This window comes from Amblyraja radiata, chromosome 2, assembly GCF_010909765.2.
Source record: "Amblyraja radiata isolate CabotCenter1 chromosome 2, sAmbRad1.1.pri, whole genome shotgun sequence".
Lineage (NCBI taxonomy): Eukaryota > Metazoa > Chordata > Chondrichthyes > Rajiformes > Rajidae > Amblyraja > Amblyraja radiata.
Window position 1 is genome coordinate 35,840,328 of NC_045957.1, and position 16,904 is coordinate 35,857,231.

The 16,904-nt window shown below is 42.6% G+C and overlaps 1 long non-coding RNA gene across 1 annotated transcript; it reads right to left on the reverse strand.

The window, feature by feature from the left end:
- Positions 1 to 1,505: 1,505 nt before the first annotated feature.
- On the reverse strand, positions 1,506 to 16,096 carry LOC116984137. The gene is made up of 3 exons (XR_004414893.1): positions 15,959 to 16,096; positions 11,451 to 11,455; positions 1,506 to 1,516 (listed from the first exon to the last, which is right to left on the reverse strand). It is a non-coding gene; the product is annotated as an uncharacterized LOC116984137 (long non-coding RNA).
- Positions 16,097 to 16,904: the final 808 nt, after the last annotated feature.

Consider the following 16,904-nt stretch of genomic DNA (forward strand, 5'->3'; position numbering starts at 1 on the left):
GCAAGATCCTTAACATAGAAGATCACGATAGGAAGATCTACAATATTATCCTCTTTTACACAGCTCTGGGGTGCTTGATGCCTGCTCTGAGAGCCATTTCCACCCAATGTGACAGAAAGAAGTGGTGTCATTACAATAAGGAAAGAGTTTTATATACTTCTGATCATGAATAGGAGTGCTTGTAATTTGCATGGGGACTGCCTTGTTCTCATTATATCTCACACCAACTGTGGCTCCGGAACATTAACTCTCACAGGGTTATTGTCAGTGCAACCAAAAAATATTATAACAATGAATTATTGCTTGCTCAGTTTATCTTAACTCTTCACTTGTAAAGAACTACCATCACTTCTGTAAAAGTGGCAGTGTTGCTCAATATTAAAGTAATTACTCAACTCTCTCCAATCCAGTCGTTATATAACCACTTTTAAGCTCATAAAGATGACATTGATATTTTCCCGAGCAGTAAAATTCACCAACTACAGATGTTTCAGATGTAACCGTGCAAATGCGCTCGAGTCCATTATTATTACAGTAATGATGCCATTTTATATTTTACTAAATCCCATGCTCCATTAAAACATAGAAAGATTTTTCCAAGGAATCATTTATTTTACTTCATACACGATTATACATTTATTAAGTATAAGAGAATGATTTATACAATCTCTTACCTCTGCTTACTACTTCACATCAATCACTGAGTGTGTCTCTAAAGCTTGCATGTTTACAAGCATTTTAAGTGTTTATAATTAACATTTACATGATAGGTTAATTCACACGTCTGAGTATTTAATTTATGAATGTGCAAACTTAGGTTTAAATCTAAGCCTATTTTTGTATTTTCAGAATATTTTCTCTTATTCACCCATTTTTCAGGATCTGGCTATCTAGGAAGACCTAATTTATTATCCTTAATCGGCATTGAGAAGGTGGTGGTCAGTTTCCTTAGTGAATGGCAAAAAAGGAAATGGCCTTCTGGGGATACTGGATAAGGAGTTTCAGGATTGGGACTGAAGAATGCTGAAAGAACAGTGAGTTACTCCAGCACTTTGTGTCTTTATATATACAGACACTCCCCGACTTGTGCAGTAGGTGACTTAACATAAACTTGCACTTAGGCAAGCAATTCTGTGCTCAATCTCTCATGCATTCAAGGCAGTTTGTAATTTCCACAACACGGTACAGTTTGGGATTCTACTTCCAACTATATATATATATATATATATATATATATGGTATATACATATTCATCAAGGAACATACCATAACACCAATTTTCAATTAGAAAACCATTCGGCGTGTCATGCCTGTGCTAGCTTTTTGCTTGATCATTAGCAGAATAACTCCATATTTTGTACCTTTTTTCCCCTGTGTGTCTACTGCTGCCAACGTCTGTACAATATTCCCCTTTACCCCAGTGTAACCCAAGCTCCAGCAACGCACCACACTCTGAAATTCCTCCTTAACTCTCCCCAGCAGTGAGATGGTTAAATTGTTTGCCTCTCATCACTTTCTGCCCAAAGCGAAGGAAATATTCCTGTCGAATTTTTATTACATGCAGACTCATCAGAACTTTAAAATTCTCATTTTACTCGTCTGTGGGCTATGACTCATATTGTGAACATATTCATGTGTTGTGGTGGCTTCAAGATCCGTTCCAGAAACATTATGCTAACCTGACTCCAAGGAAGGTGCACCACAGTGGGTTTTTTTAACCAAAAATAATTGAATCAATTATTTACAATGGTATTTACAGTACAAAGTAAGTCAAAACAAAAGCCACCACCGTAATACTAGTCCAACAAATATACTATGTAAACTACTAGACAACAATATCAGCATTCATATTGAGGATGCACATCACCCCCCTCCTCCCTCCTCTGCGATGCCCAACATTCCCGGAAATCCCCCATGGTGCTCGTGGACAGCTCATAGTCCCTCTCTGAAACCACTAGGATACGGACGGAATCCTGGAAAAGGGGCAGGCAGCCGGCTTGGGCAGAGCCCTCTTCCGCCTGGTGCTGTGACTCGCGGTTGGCCAACTTGGCCAAGTGTACCACAGTGTTAGAGGTGTTGTCTCTCAGCTGCGACATTAGGCTGAGGATCAATGTGCATCTGAAAGACAATAGACAATAGGTGCAGGATTAGGCCATTTGGCCCTTCGAGCCAGCACCGCCATTCAATGTGATTATGGCTGATTATCCCCAATCAGTACCCTGTTCCTGCATTCACCCCATATCCCCTGACTCTGCTATCTTTAAGAACCCTATCTAGCTCTCTCTTAAAAGTATCCAGAGAAGCGGCCTCCACCGCCCTCTGAGGCAGAGACTTCCACAGGCTCACAACTCTCTGTGTGAAAAAGTGTTTCCTCATCTCCGTTCTATATGGCTTACCCCTTATTCTTAAACTGTGGCCCCTATCAAGGGCATTTACACATATAATACAAATAACAAGAGTCACAACAAGGGCCCTATACTCAACTTAGAAAGCCTTTACTGCTGATACGGTGAAGTGGATTCACAAGGAGAATAAATATAGCTACTAATCACTGATGTTTGGTACATGATGAAGTCAAGTGGAACTACACATTTTAAGGGTGAGAAGTGGCAAGACCCAAAGAGAAATTATTATTTAATTGAGTAGATATGAATTTTAAAAATCTGTGTGGGAACATTATAATTAGTGAGAGTCAAGAGCTGTGGGAGGAATAAATATATATATTTCTGATGAAAGGTCATCAATTGGGATGAAGGTAAATCACTGGTACAGTATGTCATACCGCTATCATAGTGTTGGACACTTTCTTATTGTGCCAGTCCGTACTAGCATTTTCATCTTTCTTCATTGACCTGATATGTTAAGCCTGTTTATTCCTTCACAATTGCTGCTGGGCTTACTGAGAAATTCCAATACTTTCTGGGTTTTTTCAGATTTCGGGGTACCCTTAATAGGTATGTTGCAAAGCCTACCTGAAGCGTCTTTGAAAATCTGTCGCTGCGGGTGTGCGCGATTTTGGCGCCGTTTAGAGGGGGGCGGGTTTAAAACGCGATTTTCTCTAGGCTGTTCAAATCAAAGATGTTCAGCCTAGTTAATTATTAACGAAAAATCACTGGAAGACCCCGTCGCAAAAGCTATTATTAGTTTTAAAGGCCTCGTAAAATAGTTACAGTAGTTTAAAAATCAATCTCTAAACCCGCGACCGCCAGCAACCGCAGGGTCTCATAAAGCAAACCACAGAAGGTAAGTTGTATATTTTTACATTAAAAAGGGCTTCTAAAGATCCCTTTATACAAAGTTTAATATTGCGAGGAGCTCATTTTGGGCCCATTATATCCCGCAGTATTTTTCTGGGCATTTGGGGCACAAATCTACCGCAATGTGAACATTCTAAACCAGCGCGTTCACAGGATCCCACTGGAAAGCTGATTTAAATGGTCATTTATTTACAGCAATTAAACACTGAATTCCTTCCATTTGGTCTATAAATTAATGTAAATGAGATTTAAAAATCATGTTTTATTGTGAATTATTTGTGAATATTATTTGGACATTTAGGCTATTTAAAAATGTTAATCATTTATTAAGAAATGGATAGATGTTTAGATCTAGTAATTGAAGTCTGAAATTAGCTACAATTGGGTAACTAACTAATTATATGCTTTAATTTCAGGTCATCCAAGTAAGATTATTTTATATTTGTTTCAGAATGCTTCAATCTATGATAACTGAAAATTTCATTCAGTTCTCTTAATTTTTAAGAAAGTTATGGGCTTTTGACTGTTCACGATCACAGCTTTTTTGTTATGTCCATAGAAAATCAATAGGGAACAAGATGCTCATTTCCCAGTATGAAAATGGCCATAAGTTTTTAAATACTTGAGATATGAAAGTGAATTAGGTGTCAAATTAAACTTATTTTTATGCTTTATCTGATGGGATAAATTGCAGACTTGATTTTTAAAATCTCAAAATTTTGTAACATTGCTACCCTTAACGTATTATTTTAATACAGAAATTCATGTGTCTGTTTGCACAAGATAACTGTGGGTCAGTAAACTTTGTACCACAAGGATTTTGTTGGGACTCTTGTTATTTGTGATATATGTGTAAATGACTTTGATGCAATATATGTACAATGCAGAATGTGTAATTAGTAATTTTCTGGATAACATTAGAGTTAGTTGCATTTGGACAATGAGGAAGATTGTCTAAGGCTACAGCAGGGTACCTCCCCGTTGGATTGCAACCTTGTCGTGGTCGGGGAGATGTGTGTCTCAGTGACCCTAAAGCTATGCCAGTGGGAGATTTGTCTCCTGTTAGGGTCTCCCGTGCTGGACAGGTCGAAGGGAAGAGGCGAGATGAAGAGCGATCCACTGGTCCTCCAGGTTGGAGGTTGAGTGTGTGTGTGAGTGTGTGTGTATGTGTAAATGTATGTGTGTGTGTGTGAGTGTGTGTTTATGTGTAAATGTATGTGTGTGAGTGTGTGTGTGAGGTGGATGGTGTGTGTATGTGTGCGAGTGTGAGTGAGTGTGTGTGTGTCAGTGTGCGGGTGTATATTGGAATTGGTGGATAGGTGGAATTTTGCGTTGGGGGATCAGCCCTCCCATGTGAAGCTGGGACCCAACGGGTCCCACTCAGTCTAGTAACCTTTATATTTGTGTTTATTGGTTACCCTCTGCACATTTCCCCATAGTCACTATTATATGTTGTTATGAATTTTATAGTGATTCCAGAGAATATTTTCAGAGTAATCAGACCTCACTATGACCATGCCACTACGATCATCTTGCAAAGCGTTTAACTCTCAAGTCTTAAGGTTTAACTCCGAGTCTTTGTACTGGTGATGTAAGTTAAACCAAGCTTTAGTCGAGAGTGTATCAAACTTGGCCGACATTAATAATACATTTTGTTAAACTACCAGCGGCTCTCCAGTCATTGTGCAGTGACTATGTGCTCAAAATAGTATAAGTATTTTATTGCCATGTAGCACAACATATTGTGATCTGGTTTATGTCTTGTGGCATTACACAGAGATGCAGCAAAACTATAGCAGCTATTGTCTGTACGGAGTTTGTACGTTCTCCCCTTGACCGCGTGGGTTTTCTCTGAGATCTTCAGTTTCCTCCAACACTCCAAAGACGTATGTAGGTTAGTAGGTTAATTCGCTTGGTATAAATGTAAATTGGCCCTGGTGTGTGTAGGATGAGTAAATGTATGGGGATCGGCGTGGACTCGGTGGGCCGAAGGGCCTGTTTCCACAATGTATAACTAAACTAAACTAAACTAAACTAAACACAGTGGTCCTAACACACTGATATGCTGAGGGCCTACTGTTTGACTGGAGAACTGTTTCTCGGTTGTGACATTTAAGAAATCTACCCGTTCTAATGGAAGACAATAGACAATAGACAATAGGTGTAGGAGTATTCGGCCCTTCGAGCCAACACCGCCATTCAATGTGATCATGGCTGATCATCCCCAATCAGTACCCCGTTCCTGCCTTCTCCTCATATCCCCTGACTCCGCTATTTTTAAGAGCCTTATCTAGCTCTCTCTTGAAAGCATCCAGAGAACCTGCCTCCACTGCCCTCTGAGGCAGGAAGTGTAGTCCAATGGAATAATTTGAAAGAGAGTGCAGAAGTTTTGGCAAATAAGGATTGATCAATGTCACAGGAGACCCATGGATCTGCAGATGATGGAATCTTGAGTAAAACACAAAGCGCAGGAATAACCCAATGGGCCAGGCAGCATCTGTGTAAGGGATGATAGATGACCTTTTGGGTCAGGATTCTTCTTCAGACTGATTGTAGAGGGGAGAGACAGCTGGAAAACAGTTGGGGGAGACAAAGCCTTGGAAGTGATAGGCAGATAGGGAATAGGATAGAGGAAAATGCCGGAGTAACCCAGTGGGTCAGGCAGCATCTCTGGAGAAAGTGGATAGGTGATGCTTCAAGTTGGGACTTGAAAACTGGCATTTGCAGTTCCTTTTTATTACATTTTGACTGCTCCACTGTGAATTATCTTCAGGGAATGCCTACTTTAAATAAGTTCTCCTCCTCTCTTGGTCAGATGCTGCCTGACCCGCTGAGTTACTCAAGCATTTTGTGTCTGTCTTTGGTATAAACCGATATCTGGAGTTACTTTTCATTACAGTGATAGGTGGATACAGGTGAGAGGGGGCTGACTGGCACATGAGTGGATAAAGGCTAGAAATGAAAAGGACACAGGGTCACTGGAGTTGTTTATTTTACCAAATTGATCTTGCTGGATCCTGCTGTGTGTAATATGGCTTGTTAAGTTTCTCCAGAAAATGATATTGGTTGTGAAAAGTGAAGTATCTTAAAACAGTGAGAGATGGTGGTGATGGTGGTCGGAGGGATCTGGGAATCGTGAAGGAACAACACATTAATTAGTTAGACAGCGGATTTGTTATCAGAAGAGAAGTTGAGCCTATGTTCTCCTGAATTTGGAAGAATGAGAGGTAACCTCTTAAATATATAGAATTAATATGAGTCTTACCAGTGCAGACACAAAATTATTGTTTCCCCCTTGCCCAGCATGTCTGGAACCCGCGGTAAGTGGATTTTAGACTTTAGAGATACAGCATAGAAACAAGCTCTTCGACTCATCCAGTCCACACGCACCAGTGATCACCTAGAACACTAGTACTATCCTACACACATGGAGGACAATTTATAATTTTACCAAAGCCAATTCACCTGCAGACCTGTACGTCTTTGGAGTGTGGAGCTCGATTGTAATCATGTATTGTCTTTCTGCTGACTGGTTAGCACGCAACAAAAGCTTTTCACTGCACCTTGTTACACCTGGCAATTAACTAAACTCAAACTTAAACTCATCCAGAGGAAACTCACGCAGTCACAGGGATAATGGACAAACTTTGTACAGACAGCACCCGCAGTCAAAATTGCACCTGGGTCTCTGGCGCTGTAAGGCAGCAGCTCTAACACTACGCCACTGTGTGGCCCTAACCACAATAATTGGCCATGCAGGACAGTAATAAAAATAAATGCCTTCAAATACAAGATTTTGCATCATTGGGCTTGCTTACCTAAACAGTTATGTTGCTTCAGTTACTAAATCCATTCAGGGCAAAGATTGATAGATTTTTAGATGGTCGGGAAACTAAAGTATACGGAGTTGGTGCAGGAAAATGCTGCTAAACGTCTATGATCTTGTTGGATGGTGGATCAGGCACAGGGGCCTAATCATGCTTTGACACCTTACATTCTCATGCCTTGAATCATGCAATAAAAATGTGGTGTTTGTCTCCGAGCGACAGAAAGCCAATGCTCCACAGTCTTCCGATTGTTCATTGCCCTCACAGAATCACGGGCATATCCATCTTTTTCCACAGCATTCAGCCTAGTTGGGAAGACTGCGACTGATGATTGTGACTGAGACTGCTCATCCCACGAGACTAACAGCAAACCTTAGTCGGGTGGTCTCCCGTGTAAGGACAGACTTCTTTGTCTCCCTATAAGCACTGCCGGCTTGGGATGTTTAACCCATCACTGCTGATTTGCAAGTCAATCTGAGATAATGGTGCAGGAAGTCTGTTGAGAACCCTCTCCTTCCTCTCCACTTCTCGTGCTTGTAGCAATTTATCCTCAATGTGAGAAACAATTCCACATTATTTACAGTTAGAGAGTCTTACAGCACGGAAACAAACCCTTCGGCCCAACCTGCCAATGCCGGCCAAGATGCACCATCTATGCCAGTCCCAGCTGCCTGCATCTGCACCGCATCCCTCCAAACCTGTCCTATCCATGTACCTGTCCAAATGTTTCTTAAACGTTGCTGTTAGGCGCTTACCCCCCCCCCCCCCCCCCCTGGTGAATGCTATGTACTTACCTTTCTCTGTTTCTCTCCCGAGTACAGGCCTCGTGGCTGTGAGTCTGGAATCAAGGGGTTAAAGGCTCCTGTACCCAATTGGCCAAGCTGCGTCAGGTGACGGGTGACTCATCTGAAGCTTAAATACCAGAGTTTCCCAGGATTCTCTCTCTTCTTCGTAGACCCTGACTTGTGAGCAGCCTGCTGGTGTGAGCTGAGGAAGGCCTGGCCACATGGCATAGAACTTTGTGTACTTTCACCATTATTTGTTAACAAATATTGAATTGGGACGGATAAAGGCTGACCTTAGTGTTTTCGGGTATTTTGTTTCAGGGTTATATCTCTTTAGGCAGGTTTTAGAGTCTCCGGTTCAACGGCCCATTACGTGGCTGGCTGGAGCACTGTTTAATTGTTTGTTAGTCCATCCATATCCCTGACTGGGTTGTTTGAATCAGGTTTGGGTTTTGTGTTCCATTGAAAAATTAAAACTATTTTTGAACCTGGTTTTTGAATTATGTTACGCGGCTCTGAAGTACCTGCATTCGGGAGTCGTAACAGTTGTGATAGTACCTGCCTCAACTACATCCACCGGCAGCTTGTTCCATACACCCACCACCCTTTGTGTGAAAAAGGTTATCCATCAGGTTCCTATTAAATCTTTCCCCCCTCACCTGAAACCTATGTCCTCTGGTTCTCGATTCCCCTACTCTGTAGGTATGTTGCAAAACCACCTTAGCGTCGCTGCAGATCTGTCCCAGCCCGTGTGTGCGATTATGGCGCCATTTAGAGGGGGGCGGGTTTAAAACGCGATTTTCCCTAGGCTGTTCAAATCGAGCTTGTTCAGCTTACCTCAGTTGCTGACGGAAAATCGCTTGAAGTTTCGCTCGCTGGAGCTATTTTCACATTTTACGGGTTTATTTAATTATTAGAGTAAGTTAAAAATTAACCTCTAAACCCGCGACCACCGACAATGGGTCGGATCTCATACAGGGGACAACGGAAGGTAGGTTGTTTATTTTTACATTAAAAAGCGCTTCTTAAGATCCCTTTATACAAAGTTTTATGTTGCGAGTAGCTAATTTGGGGCCCATATTAAATCCCGCAGTATTTTTCTGGGCATTTGGGGGCACATATCTACCGCAATGGGAACGTTCTAAACCAGCGCGTTCCACAGGATCCCACTCAAAAGCTGATTTAAATGGCCATTAATTTACAGCAATTGAATATTAAATTCCTTCCATTTGGCCTATAAATAATGTAAATGAGATTTAAAATCATGTTTTATTGTGAATTCTTTGTGAATATTATTTGGACACTTAGGCTATTTAAAAATGTTAATAATTTCTTAAGAAATGGATAGATGTTTACATCTAGTAATTGAAGTTTGGAATTAGCTACAATTGGGTAACTAACTAATTATATGCTTTAATTTCAGGTCATCCAAGTAAGATTATTTTATATTTGTTTCAGAATGCTTCAATCTATGATAACTGAAAATTTCATTCATGGGTTTGACTGTCCACGATCACAGCTTTTTTGTTATGTCCATAGAAAATCAATAGGGAACAAGATGCTAATTTCCGAGTATGAAAATGGCCATAACCTTTTAAATACTTGAGATATGAAAGTGAATTAAGTGTCAAATTAAACTTCTTTTTATGCTTTATCTGATGGGATAAATTGCAGACTTGATTTTTTAAATCTCAAAATTTGTAACATTGCTATACTCTGGTCAAGAGACTGTGCGTTTACCAGATCTATTCCTCTCATGATTTTGTACACATCTCCTTGAAAATTTATCCTCTGATCTTAGAGCTATGCCCTCTAGTATGAGATTTCCACCCTGAGAGAAGGGTTTTGACAGTCTATGTTATCCATGCCTCTCATAATTTTATTAACTTTTATCAGGTCTCCTCTCAGTTCAAATGATTGAGAGAAACAATCCATTTTTGTCCAACCTCCCCTTATCCTTAAATCCAGGCAGCGTTCTGGTGAAGGTCTTCTACACCCTCTTCAAATTTAACAGTAGGAACTATTGTTATAACTATATTCCCAATAGTTTTTCATGTTCATTAAAACAATGTGGTCAGCAAGCAAATGCATTTTACCATACGATACGATACCAGAACTTATTAATCCCAGGAGGGAAATCGGTCTGCCAACAGTCATATAAAACACAACAAGATACACGAAACATGAAATTAAAGTGACGAGTGGAAAGGATTGGGGATGTACAAAGATTGGGGAGGGGGGAGGAAGGGGAGTCAGTTTACCCCACAACAGAAGGGGAAGGAGTTGTACAGTTTGATAGCCACAGGGGGAAAGTATCTCCTGTGGCATTCTGTGCTGCATGTTGGTGGAACCAGTCTGTTGCTGAAGGTACTCCTCAGGTTGACCAGTGTGTCATGGAGGGGGTGAGCTGTATTGTCCGAGATGCTCCGCAGTTTGAGGAGCATCATCCCCATCAAAAGCACCTCCATTAATCCAACTCCGCCCCCAGGACGGAGCCAGCCTTCCCAGTGAGCTTGTTAATCCTGTTGCCGTCCGCAGCCTTTGCCCTGCTGCCCCAGCACATGACAGAGAAGAAGATGGCACTGTCATAATTATTACCCAATGAGTATTGTACATTTGACTCTTTTAATCCATTTGGAAGCACAATAGTTTGCAATTTACATAGGGGGCTGATGAATTTTGGAGCTGCAATGCTAGAGTAACTCAATGGGACAGGGTGCATCTCCAGAGATGCTGCCCATCCTACTGAGTTACTCCAGCATTTTGTGTCGATCTTCGGTGTGAACCAGCATCTGGAGTTCCTTCCTGCACAAATACATCCATTACTTCCTCACAGGTTTGAGGTTTGCTTGCTGCTGCAAGTAAGAATTTTATTGTTCTGTATCAGGAACATCTGACATTACAACACTCTTGAATCTCTACTTGACTCTTGAGATGTGGCATGTCACTGCAAACTGTATTGAGCTCCTAAGGTAGAGAGCATACCGACTAGTTCTGTCTTGGCCTGGTTGGGTTATCGAATGCTCATCGAAGAAGGGAGGAAAGTTGCCCAGTCGTTGCCCTGTCCATCATGCGTACTGACCTCTGCGCTATCGAAAGTTGATTTTTGGAATTAGTAAGCACAATTTTACCTACTTGTCCATTCTGTGTGCAGTGCAGACGTTATATTCTTCATGGCATTAAGTCAATTGAACGAGTTCACCACACTGCAGCTTAAGCATTATCTATTGGATGCAGTTGGCTTGAGTGATGGCTGGCACCTCATTATTTGCCAACTTTTGAACTATTAACAAATTACTTGAGGAACATTATGGTCAACTTCTGGTACTTCACGCTCAATCGGTGAAGAAAATTTGAAATATTATTTGATCCATCAAACATTTCTCTTCGAACAGACCATATATTATCAGGCACTGTCCTGGACCCACTCCATGTTTTCTCACTGTCCGGAGGAGATGAATAATTCCATTCAGGATTCCTGAAATGCCAGCAAGAAACACAACTCCGAATAAAAATGGAGTAAAATATCTGCGCCGCATTACAATCCACATTGTGAGTCAATTAAATGCCCGTTTTCGGACTTCCCCTGGACTTAGCCCTGCCTGTCTGTGCATCTTCCCTCAGCCCTAACACCCTACCATCCATGTTGAATCTGCAGCATCAAGCCACAGACTACTTGTTCCATTTGGTGTCTTTGTGACATTGTTATAATGCGGATATACCACATCACTCACCAGTGCCACAGGATCATTGTTTGTCTCTACAAAAATGTACACAACAATTTCCTTTACGCCCTCTTGCTCACCCCCATTTCCATTAATCCATCATGGATGATATTCCGTCAATACGTCTAGGTCCTTCACCATGGAATTCCCTCCCTAGTCATCTCCAACTCTGTATCCCATTCCTTCATTCAATCAATCCCAGAAGCTGATGTCTTTCAGCGACCTTTTTTGATCACCTTTTAATGTGGCTTATGTCAAATGATCTCATTCAGCGGGTCAGGTAGCATCTCTGGAGAAAAGGAATAGGTCTATTCAGACGAAATGTGTAGGAAGGAACTGCAGATGCAGATTTAAACTGAAGAGACACACGAATAGCTGGTGTAACTCAGCGGGGCAGGCAGCATCTCTAGCGTTCCTGGTCGAGAAGGTCTGAAGAAGGGTCTCGAACCGAAATGTCACCCAATCCTTCTCTCCAGAGATGCCTGTCCCACTGAGTTACTCCAGTTTTTTGTGTCTATCTTCGGTGCATACCAGCATCTGCAGTTCCTTCCTACACACTGTATCTCATTCCTTCATTAAATCAGTCTCTAAAGCAGATGCCTTTCAGTGAGTTTTGATCACCCTCAATGTGCCTTAATTTGCATTGCAAAGTGCATTGCATCAAATTTGCCGTCATAATGCACTTTGGATGATTTACGGTACAATATGTGGTGTAATAAATGCTGATTTCTGTTGTTGTGATTAATTGATCATTTATAGGAAATATATTGTCAAGCTTGAAAGGGTTCAGAGAAGATTTACAAGGATGGTGCCAGGACTAGAGGGTCTGAGCTACAGGAAGAGGTTGCGTAGGCTGGGTCTCTATTAGTTGGAGAGCAGGAGGATGAGCAATGATCTTTTTGAGCTGTATAAAATCATGAGAGGAATAAATCGGGGAGATACACAGAATCTCTTGCCCACGGTGGGGGAATCGAGGACTAGAGGGCGTACATTCAAGGTGAAGGGGAAAATATTTAATAGGAATCTGAGGGGGTAACTTTTTCACACAAATGGTGGTGGGTGTCTGGAACAACACTCACCACTAGAGGAAGTAGTTGAGGCTGGGACTATCCCAAGTTCAAGTTCAAGAGTTCAAGAGAGTTTATTGTCATGTGTCCCTGATAGGACAATGAAATTCTTGCTTTGCTTCAGCACACAGAACATAGTAGGCATGAATACAGAACAGATCAGTGTGTCCATATACCATTATATAAATATATACACACATGAATAAATAAACTGATAAAGTGTAAATAAACAGATAATGGGCTATTAATGTTCAGAGTTTTGTCCGAGCCGAGTTTAATAGCCTGATGGTTGTGGGGATGTAGCTATTTCTGAACCTGATATTTGCAGTCTTCAGGCTCCTGTACCTTCTACCTGAAGGTAGCAGGGAGATGAGTGTGTGGCCAGGATGGTGTGGGTCCTTGATGATGCTGCCACCCTTATTGAGGCAGCGACTGCGATAGATCACCTCGATGGAAGGGAGGTCAGGGCCGATGTTGGATTGGGCAATGTTTTTCAATTTTTTGTAGTCTTTTCTGCTCCAGGGCGCTCAAGTTGCCGAACCAAGCCACGATGCAACCAGTCAGCATGCTCTCCACTGTGCACCTGTAGAGGTTAGGGAGAGTCCTTCTTGACATACCGACTCTCCGTAATCTTCTCAGGAAGTAGAGGCGCTGATGTGCTTTTTTTATAATTGCATCAGTGTTCTCGGACCAGGAAACATTTTCAGAGATATGCACGCCCAGGAATTTGAAGCTCTTGACCCTTTCCACCATCAACCCATTGATATAAACGGGACTGTGGGTCCCCATCCTACCCATTCCAAAGTCCACAATCAGTTCCTTGGTTTTGCTGGTGTTGAGGGCCAGGTTATTGTGCTGGCACCATTAGGTCATTCGATCGATCTCACTTCTATACTCTGACTCGTCCCACAACAGTGGTGTCGTCAGCGAACTTGATGATGGAGTTCGCACTATGACCGGCGATACAGTCATGAGTATACAGTGAGTACAGCCTCTGTGACTGACTGAAATACGATCACAGCGAATGGGGGCTCGAGAAGGCACATCAAAGCGTGCGTAAAACGCATTGAGCTCATCAGGGAGTGATGCTATGCCGACATTCGAGCTACCTCCTGATTTCGCCTTGTAGGAGGTGATTGCATTCAGGCCCCGCCACAGCTGCCGAACATCTGTCTCATCCTCCAGTTTGGAGCAGGTCCCTTTTGGCCATTTTGATGGCCTTACCAAGGTCGTATCTGGACATCTTGTAGACCACTTTATCATCAGACATGAATGCCCGGCGTCTGGTCTTCAGAAGTGTGTGGATCGCAAAGTTCATCCAAGGCTTCTGATTGGGAAGCACTCGGAAGGTTTTTGTTGAGATGCAGTCATCAACACTTTTCTTTATGATGACTGTAACGACAGGTCCGTTGCCGAGTCCCTGAACATTGCCCAGTCTACAGACTTCAAACAGTCCTGCAGTTGTTTCTCGCCCCCCCCCCCCCCCCCCCCCCCCGACCAGCTCTGTACAGTCCCCACCTCTGGGGGTGCGCTCTTCAATTGCTGCCTGTAGGCAGGAAGAAGCAGCACCGCGGTATGGTCGGATTTACTGAAGTGAGGGCGAGGGACAGAGCGATAGGCATCCTTGATGGTGGTGCAGCAGTGGTCGAGGGTGTTTGGTCCTCTGGTGCAGCAGGAGATATGTTGATGGAAATTTGGGAGCCATTTCATGAGGTTTGCTTTATTGAAGTCCCCGGCTATGGTGGTAAATGCCTCGGTTTAAGAGGTCTGGTGCTTGTTGATCACGGCGTGCAGCTCCTCCAGTGCCAGAAGGAAGTCTGCCTGGGGTGGGATGTAGACCGTGGTCAGGATAATGGAGGTGAATTCCCTTGGGAGATAGAAGGGACGGCACTTCACCTCCAGATGTTTGAGGTTTGGAGAGCAGGAGTTGGACAGGACTGTGCAGCACGCAGAGTTTACCACGAGGCAGATGCCCCCTCCTCTCCCTTTCCCAGATGCCAGGGTACGGTCCATACGGTGGATGGAGAACCCTTCAGGCTGGACCGCTGAGTCTGGGGAGCTGGGGGTGAGCCATGTCTCTGTGAAACACAACACAGAGCATTCCCTCAGCTCCCTTTAATAAAGCAGCCTTGCCCATAAGTCCTCCACTTTATTTTAAAGGGACTGTACGTTGGCCAGTAGGATAGTAGGGAGAGGGGGCTGAAGTTCCCTGCGCTTCAGTCTGACCTGAAGTCCTGCCCGTCGGCCACGTTTCCGGACACAATGGAGGCCTCCCCGTAGTTTCCAGGTAAGGTGTTTACTGTACCTGCTGTTTCTGCGAACCTGCGCTGGAACGGGGATTCCATCACAGACGGCAGCTCCAGCTCCGTTACAAACGGGTGTTCCCTCAAAGTCGGCAGCTCCATCTCCGTTGTTCCTGGAAGATCCAGCTCGTTGGCTCTGGAAGTCATCCTGGAGTTTCCAGATACAGTACCTGCGTTCTTCTATCGGGTCGGGTGTTTTCCAGCGAGTGTGGGAAGGTTTAAAGTTCGGGGCTCCCGCAGCTGCGAGAGATCGCGAAATCGCAAGAGCCTTCAGGTGCCCAAGCAGCTTGTCTGTTACGGCGCCAATTTCTGCTCTTTTCCTGATCCAGGTGAGTTGATGGGAGTTGTAAGTAATCCTTTTCTGTTCTGGTGTTTTGTAAAAGTCGCCGCAAGCAGGTGCCATCTTGGAGTCGAGTCCCAACATCTAAGAAACAGTTAGACAGGTACATGGATAGGACAAGCTTGGAGGAACATGGACCAAACGCAGGCAGGTAGGACTAGTGTAGCTGGGACATGTTGGCCGGTGTGGGCAAGTTGGACCGAAGGGCCTGTTTTCACACTGTATCACTCAATGACTCTATAGTTGCGTTGACTGGAATGAAAGCAACATTTTCTCGAGTGCTTTTGATCCACTGCTAATAGCTATTAATTCCAGCTTTCATCAAAGTTCTTGCATTCTTTTGAGGATAGATTTATTAAAAAAATAAGCAAAAATAAATCAATTATTAGCAAGGTGAATCAAATTCACTTCAGTATTTGTCAACACCTTAAATCAGGGCAAATCCTTTCTTTTTTTCACTTTAGTCTTTATTGCTTTTATGCATACACAAATAAAACATAAGTATACCAACGAAACATACAACAATGCAGTGAAACGTGCAACAGTGCAGCAGGGGGTTCAGTTTACAATTAATGATGCAGTATACAGAACTATTTTCTCATTAAAACATTTTCCAACAACTTACATTATTGTCAATAAAATGATAGTGTTGACATTTTCTGTTAAACTCGTCTTCTTTCACTCTTAGAGAATATGTCATTTTCTCCATGAGAAATATTTCCTGTGCTATGTCTAACCATTGTTTAAGTCTGGGTGTGTCCGCTGCAAGCCAGTTTCTGGTAATGGCCTTTCTGCCAGCTGTATTTTAACCAAGTAATGATCTTCCTTCAGCACCACTGTATTTATGTTACCCAGGTATGAAATGGAACACTTCTTGGAGACTAAATATTCTAATACCTCCTTTAATTCTGAATTCACTCTGTCCCAAAATGGTTCTATTTTTGGGCAACTCCAGAAGATATGTGCATGATTTTTCCTTTCTAATTGTTCAAGTCGCCACCTCCAGTTTAAATTCCATTTTGGAATATTTTGGAGGACCAAGAAACCAAGAACCAAGAACCAAGTGCAGAACTTACGGACTGATTTCAGGTATCAGTGAGTTCCACTGCAGGACTTTGCATATGACCACATGGTGGCACATAGACCCGCTGAGATTCCTCAGCTTCCCTCTTCTCATCAGAACTGCCCACTCCATCGACTCCTTTAATTCTAGACTTAAAACCTATTTCTACTCACAAGCATTTCTTGAGGCCCTCTGAGGGAGTGCTGTATGTATGTATTCATGTATGTATTGTTAGATCTATGTACCATTGTATGTAGCACGTTAGCGCCTGCACTGATGTAAAGCACTTTGGTCAACGAGAGTTGTTTTTAAATGTGCTATAGAAATAAAATTGACTTGACTTGACTTACATCAGGGAATTGGCTCATGAATACTGTGCCTGGGAGAGCTGGGACAGGATCCACGAGCCTATTGACTTCACCACAGGTTTCATGGGAAAGTTAGGAATACAGTGAGCGCACTTAAAAATATATATATTTCTGATTAGAGGAACTACAAAAGTATAAGCCTTTAGTTCATTTTATTTTGTTGATTATA